We start from the raw sequence: 10922 nt of genomic DNA, 5'->3' as shown, positions 1-10922 counted from the left end.
CCTTAAACAATGGAAACTATTATCTAGAGCAATTAAATACATTTTACCCATCTCCATAAAGTGTCAGTTATTTACATAAATTATTTGCAAAACAATTAAGCAAGTACCAAAGAATTCAAACCTATTTAGTCTCCTGTCACAGATTATGTATTATTCAATATTACAAATATTTCTTTCTTTTGGCTAAATTTACAAATATGTCAAGACATTATCAAGTTACTAAAGCTAAAATGCAATTTTATTTAGTTTTAATTTTTGCTGAAGCATGTACAATTTTACTGCATCACATCATACTGGATCAAATGCACTGACAATAAATTCAAGGGCAGATAACTCTTTTTAAAATAGAGAAAGTATCCTTGAGTGATTTTACATTTTCAGATCGGTGGGTTTATGACATGCATGGTTTCTGATTTTTCCCATTTTGCCTGATTCATATAAACACTTACATTTTATCTACACTATTTCATATATTAGCAAGCTTTTTACGACTAAAGGGGTCTTTAACATCCTTGACTACGAGTCTCGCACGAACGACTAACTAAGGGGTTTTTTAATGTCCTTGACTACCCTGTCGGGTCTCGCACGGACGGCCTAATTTGGTTGGCTTTAAATACTTTTGCTATTTATTTAAATTGTATTTTTACCAACTAAAAAAAAAAAAAAAGAGAGATGATAAGTTAAAAAAAAAGTTTAAGTTACCAAAGGTGTATGTTTTTTTTGAATGCCGAAAAGTTTATGCCGAGCCAAAAAGTGCATGTAAATTTAGACTGCCTTGTCTATCCGGGCGTAGTTCCCGGATTTTACCGTGCTAACACACGACATTAATACGCAGTTTTACTAACGCCACACGAGACCGTTCCAGCTCATGCTTCCGGTGAATGGGTTGACTAACTTTTTTTTAATAAGTTTGGAAACTGGATTGTTTATCATTGGTTAGATTGGTCAACTTAGAATTCTACAAGTGTAAATGTAAATCCAAAATTTACACGTGGACTTAAGAACAGCTAAAAGTTTAGCCAAAGAAGCAAATAAAAATATATTTTTAAGCCAAAGTAGTAAAATAAAAGACAGTGAAGTAAGGAAAATAAAAATTTTTTTTTTTATTATTTGGGAGTTTAGCTTTATGAGTATTTTTTTTTTTTTTTAAAAAAGAACGCGCGACATTATAACACAAACGGCTGGAGCTATCGGCGCGGTAGATATATTTCATAAGCATATGTGTACATGATTAACAAAAGTAAAAAAAAATAATAGTAAAAAATAAATGAATAAAATGAGAGATTATGTGTATATATTGCATTGTGGAACCCCATATCAGGTGATTAATTTTATTTAATTCAATTTATATATTATTTTGTTTTTTAATTGAAAAATGAAAGATGATATTATTTAAGATAAATGGTACTGTATGAATATGTTGGTTATAGTATTATTGTGTTAGATATTGACGTTACATATTTATAAGTGTGTCGCACGACCACCTGAAACTGCTTGGCTGATATCAGTGCAACTACACTTGACATATAGGGTGTGGATTATCCAACTTGAAATTAAAAGAAAAAAATACATATATTTAGGGCTTTAAGTTATGTAAAGATAACTGACGTAATTTAAACAAAAGTATGCTATATTTACTGTGATAACCAGTGACTGAAATATATTGCGCTAATGCTGACGAGGCTTGTTGCTGGACTGATTTTGGTGGGTTAAGGTTTAGTTCCGAAAGAGTGTGGCGACTCAATTTGTGGATATTTTCTTTCAGTTCCAAACGTACTTGATCTATAAGGACGTGCTTAATGTCCTCTGAAACTCCACATTTTTGGCATAAAGACGATATATCTTTAGCATATTTGACCTGGTAGCATGGTTGTGCCCAGTCTGAGTCCACTAAAATGCTGGTTTTGCATTAACATTAGGTTTTAGCTGTTTATGCCAAATGTGATTCGAATTTTCCCAGCTTGTCTGCCATTTTTGTTTAAAGATTTTGGAAATAATAGAAATAAATTCTTTTGAACTAAACCAAATTTTGACATCAATAGTAGAACTTGTTTTGCCAATCTGTCTTTAATTTTATTACCCAGAATACCGACATGTGCCGGAATCCATTCTATAATTACACTTATATTTCTCTGTTTTAGAAATTTTGCGTATAGCTAAATAGAATTTAACAAGTCTGGGCTACTAGATTTATTATTTTTTATAGATTGAAGAAAGCTAAAAGAATTCGTGAGGATGACAATGTTTTTGTCTTGATAATTTTGATCAGTTATCCATTTTTACGCAATCGATATTGCAGTTATTTTAATACACTCGGATATGTTAGCCGTAACAATTATCCAGGGGGCATGTTTTGGTTGTTTGTTTTGAACGATATCTATTGAGTCTAAATCATTCTCTGAAGAAATTTGACATACTCTGAAACCATATGAGCAGTCATTTTTTTTTTACTTATGTGAATATCTTTTAGTATATCCCGAGCATTGTTCGGTTAACTTATTGGCTGGATTTGAAGAATTTTGTTTGCATAATATTTAAGACTCAGTTGGTCTCTTCTGAGCGGTAAAAGGAGTTCACCTGCTTCTGCTGGAACTTTTTCTAAAGGTGTTGATTTGATTACCCCTCGAACGATTTTAAGTTCCCTAGATTGAATGCGGTCTAGTTTTTCTTTAACATTTGGAAGGGCAGAATTAAATGCTTGACACCCGTAGTCTAAAATTGACCTTAATAGATACCGGTAAAGCAATAGTAAGGACTCTGTTCTCATGCCAAAGTTATTTGTTTTAACATATGTCAGTAAGTTCAGAATTGCTTTTTGATTTTTCTTCTAAATATTACATATGCTTATTCCATGTAAGACGTTTGTCAAAAATGAGACCTAAAAATTTTACATGTGTTTGAAATGAGATTGGTTTATTGTCTAAAAATAAGCTGACAGAGGTCTCTTTTTTATGGCCAAAAATAATTCCCACTATTTTGCTTTGGGATATTTTAAAGCCCCATTTTTTTATCACTTACTTATGCTGTTAAGGATTAGCTGCATTTTTCTAGTAAGAGCTTTAAGATCATAACACCTTAACCACATGGCACATGTCTGCAAATTATGATAAAGTGAGTTTTGAGATTGGGAAACGCTACCTTGATGAATACCATTATCTAACTCAAATTGATCTAATTCATCTTAAATAACTTTTACTTTAATTTTTCTATCTTGGAGAAAATCAGCTATGAAGTTAAACATATGCCCATTGATGCCATATGATTTGCATTTATGTAACAATCCTGGTTTCCAAACTAGGTCAAAAGCTTTTTCAATGTCTAGGAATACTGCTCAAAAATATTTTTTTATATCACTCTCAAGCGTTAACAAATGGTCTAGAGTAGACCGACCCTGCCTAAAGCCGCTTTGCTTACCTTTAATTATATTTTTCTCTTCGAGAAGGTATTTGAGTCTTTCATTAACCATACCTTCCATAAGTTTACAAAGATTAGAAGTTAAAGAAATAGGACGGTATGATTTTGGATCAGATTTATTTTTGTTAGGCTTAGGAATAGGAATAATGTTGGATTGCTTCGATGAATCTGGTAAGTTACCACTTTAAAATAAAGTGGTCAAAATAGGAAAATGATCTGAACCTATGGAGTCAGAATGCACATAAAAAGATGAATTGTTGGCCAAAAGAGGAGATGTTAAGCTTAAATAAATGTGTAAGTGAACCATCATGGCAGCGGTGTGTGCCTGTACCGTCATTCAACCCTATAAAATTATTATGTTCAATAAAATGTTCTAAAATTTTACCATTTTTATCGGTTGATGTTGACCGCCATAGCGAGGATTTGAAATTAAATTCTCCAACAATGGCAATATTGTCTTTAACCTTATCAATAACATTAGCACAATCTTCTAATTTAAGATCTTGACCTGGGGCTCTATAAATATTAATAATATTGATAATTTTATCTTGACAGTGAACTGCAATACCAATGGATTCGCCGCGTTTTTGTTTTATTTTACTCTTAGTTATTTTGGTAGCAACTCTGTTTTTAATAACAAGTTGATGATAGCCTTGTAATTCAATACATTTTTATCAACAAAATGGGTTTCTTGTATACATATGACATGGGGTTTGTCATTTGTATCTAGATAATGTATAAGTTGTAGAGAATTAGCCCACAATGAGCGGACATTCCATTGAAGAATTAGCCCACAATGAGCGGACATTCCATTGAAGACCCTTTGATCATTTAAGAAATTTATATTAAAAATACTTTGTTAAAATAGAATACAAAAAACATGCACAAAGGTGGTTACTGCTGAAGCTGGATTTTGACACCCATGTTTTGCAAAAAAGTTACTAAAACTTGCACAAGGGATTTGTCTATACCAGAATCGTCTATTTCAAGTATTTGTGTAATTAACTGTTTGCAGTGGTCAGATGTTGGTTTTTTGTGCTATCTTTTGTAATAAGCTTTCTGCCTTTTAATGTATTTCTGGCTGCCTGTTGTGTAGTTTTTACAGGGGACTTACATGGTGAAATAAAATTAACCATATTTTGCACGGAACCACTACTGGTATTAAGGTCACTGTGACAGTCATTGATGTCAGCGTTTTGTGATTGAGTTTGTTTAATTCCCTGCGGCTGTCCGCTTTGGAGTAATGAAGTGAGATGTGATGTTTTTACAGAGTGTAGGACGGAAAGTCACAGGACAAAAAGTCACGGACAAAAAGTCACGGACGAAAAGTCACAGGATAAAAAGTCACAGTGGAAATTGAGGACAAAAAGTCACAAATCATAAAATGTTGATAATTTTTAAGGCAAATATGAAATAGAAATATATTTTTTTAATTTTTTGGGGGATTAATTTTTAGTTTTGTATTTTTTTTTCAAATAGTTTTTTTTTCAATTATGGTAAAATAATAAGAGTTTTGCTAAAGTTTACAGGCAAATATTTAATTTTTTATGAAAAAGGCATTAAGATTGTTTTGAAGTATTATTTTTTTTCTTTTTTGTTGGATATACATTTGTAGAAGTGAAATTTTCAGTAGTTTTTTTATGACCAATGAATGTGCTACAAAATCTGTATGGCTTGATAGGAGGGTGCATAGTGAAAGTTGTGAGTTTTGTTTGACCAATCAATGTGTGGTTTTAAAGATGTATGGCTTCCAAGGAAATGCATGAACATCTGGACAGACCTGCATGTACTAATTAAAACAACAATCTTATCGCAGACTACCTCCTAACCCGCAGACTTTCCTCCTCCACGACAATGGTCCAGAAGCCAGAACCAGAATAATTGCCTTTGCAACAGATGACAACCTTAGACATCTAGCAGCAGCAGACACACTATACATGGATGGTACCTTCGACACAGCACCACCGTTATTTAAGCAGATCTTCACCATTAGAATACCATTCGGCAACACCTTCATCACCGTTGTCTACAGCCTACTACAGAAGAAGTCACGCCAAGCATATGAAGAACACTTCCAAGCAATCATCGACAAGTGCAACAACATGGGTCTACAGATCAACATCACCAAAGTGGTAACCGACTTTGAAGATGGTCTACTCAGAGCAACTTCAGCAGTATTCGGTCGTCAAGTTGAGCACCAAGGCTGTTTCTACCACCTGACACAGGCAACCTGGCGTAAGATACAGAAATTCAGACTATCTACCCACTACATGAGTGATCCAGTGTTCCGCCACTTCTGCAACACCTTAGATGCCTTAGCCTTCCTTCCAATAGAAGACTTACCAAAGGGTAATGCCTACATCCGACGCCTCACACCAGAAGAGCCAGCAGAGACAGCAGACTTAGTCGACTACTTTGACGCAACCTACGTTAGTGGAACCTACCGTCCAGTACAGCAACTAAACGCAGACCAACAACCTCAGCTGATGATGCGCCGTACACCGCCTATGTTCCAGCTTGCTGTTTGGAGTGTCCACAAAGCCACTATGGAATGCAACCCAAGAACCAACAACGTCTGCGAAGGTTGGAATAACAAGTTCTACACACTGGTTGGTACGTCTCATTCTAGTATTTGGACCGTCCTCAAGTGGTTTCAGCGTGAGCAGTCTACTGTAACAACGATCGTTCTCCAAGACGCAATCGGTACACAGCCAGCAAAGAGAGTTCCGCAGAAGATAGTTCATCTCCAGAAACGACTCCAGAATCTGTGCCAAGACCGTGTATCAGGCAGAAAGACAGTTCCAGAATTCCTGAATGGTGTCGCCTTCAACATTTGCCTGGGTAGACGTACTACAGCTGCAGAGATAGACGTTTCTAACTAAATAGACTTTCAACAGTGTTTGCTAAAACAGTGACAATAGTGAAAATGAACTCATGTGTTTAAACAAAATGCTCAAAGTGATATCGTGTGTTTAAAGAAAACATTGCAAAACTTTTTATTTATTGACTTTCTGTGCTTATATTGTTGTTTGTTTATTGTTTTGTATAAAATGTCTATGGTGCTATATAAAGTATTGTGACTTTTTGTCCTACTAAAATTGTGACTTTTTGTCCTATTCATGATTTGTGACTTTGTCCTGTGACTTTTTGTCCTACCGAAATTATGACTTTTTGTCCTGTGACTTTCCGTCCTTTACCGTTTTTACAGCCTCGGCATAAGATTGGTTTTTATTGTCATTAATTACCACTATTTCCGGTGATATAGGAAGTAGTCTTCCTGTGGTGTCATCTGTGGTGGGTTTTATGGCTTCGGTGTTGTTTTCAGGTTGACTTTTAGATTGAGCCTTTTTGACTTCCTGGTCAAAATTTAAATAATCAACATACATGTATTGTAAAACCAGTTTGTGGTGTTGATAAACTTGGTATTTTTTATCTATGGCTTGATGGTTGCCATTACAGTTGTTGCATTTTATTATTTGACTAGTGCATTTAGATGTTGTATGTTTTCCTGCACATTTAATTCAAGTAAGGCTGGTCTTGTTGCATTCCTTTTCAAAATGTCACAACTTAGCACAAGAAGTACAGAGTTTTGATTAGGTTTATAACGGCTAAGCGTGTAATCTTGAAAGTGTCCTAATGTTATAGTGGATAAATCCTTGTGCTTGTAATCCAGACTAGACAAAATAAAGTTTGAATTACCGCCCATTTTAAGTTTAATTGTCTTTTTGTTAAAAAATTGTACCTGGATGGGATTCCAAATGACTTTAATTATTCTTTTAGGAGAGTTTTATCGGTAAACGGAAAAAAAGTTAGAAAATAAAGTCACAATAATATTAGTACTCTGACTTGGTATGATTTACTCGAAACTTTTGCTGTGAACATAGATTTACTTCTGGTATAAAATGTGGATATAACACTGATTTGTTGTGACATATTTGACATATTTTCTGGCATGTTTTAATGTTTAATTCAGCATAAATTGTATTGTTTTATTTCCAAACTTTATAACGATAATAAGTAAAGAGACCAACTGATTTTTGTACATTTAATAAATTACAATAAATAATAACAATGCAAGTATCACAAGACATAACAACAAAGAATAAATAAATGACACAGATTAATTATCACAATGTTCATCACATGTAACATGGATATTGTTCAACTTATTAACATAAACTTGAATGTTCAACTCAACACATAGATTTTGATTGTTCATTTGGTAGAAAGTCTTAACGTCTGTGGTTTAGTCTGATGTTGAATCCCACACCCTGGAGAAACTGCTGGATAGTCTTCTGTCCAGTGGTAAGGTAAGTGCAGAGGTTCTGTAAACGTTGTTGCAGTTGGACGTAGCGATGCTGGAGTCTCCTTACTGGTGGGTTGCCGATGGCTTCCTGGTGGATCATGGTTCGTACAGTTTATTCTTCTTTCTTGCATCAGGAAGGCAAGGCCATCTATCATACCACAAAAGAGTCTGAAGTCATTGTCTGTGTTGTAGAGTGGGACCAAACCAAAGTGCTGTATCTTCCTCCGTGTGGCTAGAAGCATCCTTGGTGATTAATCTTACGGCCATATACAGCTGCAACAGCACGTAGAACGGCGTCTTCAAAGTCGGTGACTATGGTTTGGATGTGGAGTTGAAGGTTTCTGTTGTTACATTTGTCAACGATGGCCTGGAAGAGTTCTGTATATGTCTCCTGGTGCTTGTTTGGTAGGAAGGCGTAGACTGCTGTCATGGATACGTCTTTAAATGGGATCCTGATTGAATGGACGGGGAGCCACAGAAAAGGTTCCATTCATGTAGAATGTCTCGGCATCTACTAATCTTTCTAGGCTGTCTGGTGAGAAGAAGACTAAGATACTGTTCTGTGACTCTGGGCCGCTGTCATACTGTAGAAAGTCAGCTTGGTTTGATGTTTCCTTGAAGTCACCTGGCAAACTGACATCTGCTAGTGTGTCTGGAACTGGAGATGCTGGCCGTTGGTACCGTATGGTTCTCTTACAGTTCTTTTTTCTTGGCATCAGGGCTGGGACGTTGTCTTCACACTGAGCAACAACTTGGGCAAATATCTGGCTAGACTTGTCTTTGGTGTTGCTGGCTTGATCTTTCATGGTGTTTCTTGCTTTGGAGTACTTTATGCTGGTGTCATTGGGAGCGTGGTTGTGTGGCTGGGGAGGAACTGGATTTTCATTCTGAAGTGTTGTGCTGATGGACCCTCTGCAGCCGGTGCTTGATCTTTTAACACACTTCCACCATTGGTTTCTGGTAGCATGTTTGGTGTACATGAAGCCTTGGTAGCAAAGCTTCAAACCGCCTTTGTTGCTTGTGATGATTTCCATTTTGGTTGTGATGACATTTGAAATCTGCTCTACATTATATGCAAAAATGATGGAAGCCATAGAGGATGCCGTAATAATGTCCCAATTAAAGTGGGGCTTCTTGAAAGTTACATTTGTAGCCAATTTGTCTGGATTTCCCTTTCAAAACAATATGCAATGGACATGAAATAATTGTCAAACAAACAAATTTGAATAAACATGTCAAGCATACACAATATGGTAGGATGTGTTGTCATATTCTAATTGACAGATCTGGCTTCATACAGTTTATCTGGGTGCTTGTAAATTGTTAAAATAACTGTTACAGTGAAATGGCTTCATTTCAAACAGAAATGATTAATTGTTAGTTTATTTGTCATGTTTTTATTGTCTTTAAACAATCAGTTTATCGAGGGGTTACAATAATCCAAAGCATATACAAACAAATGAACATACAGATACAATACATGTGATATGATTATATGAGTTTGACAATTAATAATAAAAGTTGACAGTTAACATATTTCTTTCCTATTAAATAAAGTATCTTGAAAAGGTATACCCATGAAAAAAAAAAGGTGAACAAATATGTCATAGATTTAATAAAATTAAAAAACAGAAGTATTAAGATGATAATTCAGATTTGAATATAATACTTCTTTTCATGTATTGTGACTTTTTATCCGTGACTTTTTTCCTGTGAATTTTTATCCGAGACTTTTTTCCTGTGAATTTTTATCCGTGACTTTTTTTCCAGTGACTTTTTTTCCTACATTCATCTTATCACCTGTGAGTGTGGTGCGAGTTTGAACTAAATTTTTATGACGCTTATCATATTTGGAAAAGTTTACCGTAAATGAACCTAATTTATTTAAAGATAAGAGTTTTGATCTTATAGTTTTTGAAGGCACATGTAGCAAGAAACTCTTTTTGCAAGGCTTGATGGATATAGCCTCTTTGTTTATATCTCACAGAGCCAAAAACAAGGAGGTAGTGCAAAGTTTGTACTGTCAAGGTAATAAATTTCTTAGCCTTTGAGCAAAGAACTATTGCTTCTTCCCTTGGGAAGAAGTTCTAACTTTTTTATTTGTGGCCATTAAAATTAGCCTTCTTGATAGGCATTTCTGGTGAAGTGCCTGTTGGGCTTCTGCCTTTTCTTGTAAGGCTAGCCATAATTAATAATGAATTAATAAAGATTTGATGAAACCTCCTGTTTTGAAAGAAAAAAAAATGTCAATCAAAATAAATGAGATTACGGCGGATATTTATTTTAAGTTTGAAGAAAAAATTAGAACAAATGTTAAAACAAAATTAGAGCGGTTTTTTACTTTTATATATATATATATATACTTTTATATATATATATGTATATATATATATATATATATATATATATATGTATATGTATATGTATATATATATATATATGTATATATATATATATATGTATATGTATATGTATATGTATAAATATATATATATATATATATATATATATATATATATATATATGTATATGTATATATGTATATATATATATATATATATATATATATATATATATATATATATATATATATATATGTATATATATATGTATATGTATATGTATATATATATATATATATATGTATATATATATGTATATATATATGTATATATATATATATATATATGTATATATATATATATATATGTATATATATATGTATATATATATATATATATATATATATATATATATATATATATATATATATATATATATATATATATATATATATATATAAAGTAAAAGATATATGGGGTGGTATGAACTTAGTCTAAAAGCTACAAATTAAATAATAAAATGAAAAAGTACACAGTGCAAACAAAGCTTAATTACGAACGAACCCAACATTACGGGAGCGGCGACAAACACGACTGGTCGGGAACGGCGCGGATCAGCGTAAGCGCACGAACGACATTTAAGGATATTTAAAGCTCGTCACGTAAGTCCGTGGTTTCATAAAAATGGGCCCTCATCCACCATTCAAATGCATCGAGATTTGTCATTAACATAGCGTTGAGTTCAATATTAGAAGCGAAGTACCTTTTTTGTGTAAAAATACTGATGAAAAATCGTATACAGGTTAAAAATGCAAAGAAAAGCATAAAATAGAAGATTTTGCGTTGTAATGCAGCGTTTC

The 10922-nt window shown here is 33.7% G+C and overlaps 1 protein-coding gene across 1 annotated transcript in view; it reads left to right on the top strand.

The window, feature by feature from the left end:
• Positions 1–3493: 3493 nt before the first annotated feature.
• LOC148618931 (sodium/calcium exchanger 3-like) overlaps positions 3494–10922 on the top strand; it is a 34287-nt gene continuing 26858 nt past the window's right edge. Inside the window, exon 1 of the mRNA XM_088578310.1 lies at positions 3494–3585. The gene's annotated coding sequence lies outside the window, so the exon portion shown is untranslated. The remainder of the gene's footprint in view (positions 3586–10922) is intronic.

This window comes from Perna viridis, chromosome 4, assembly GCF_037379345.1.
Source record: "Perna viridis isolate PV_CMFRI_1.1 ecotype Kerala chromosome 4, ASM3737934v1, whole genome shotgun sequence".
NCBI classification, from domain to species: domain Eukaryota; kingdom Metazoa; phylum Mollusca; class Bivalvia; order Mytilida; family Mytilidae; genus Perna; species Perna viridis.
The sequence above is the reverse complement of the archived record's forward strand: the minus strand, read 5'-3'. Positions and strand labels throughout refer to the sequence as shown.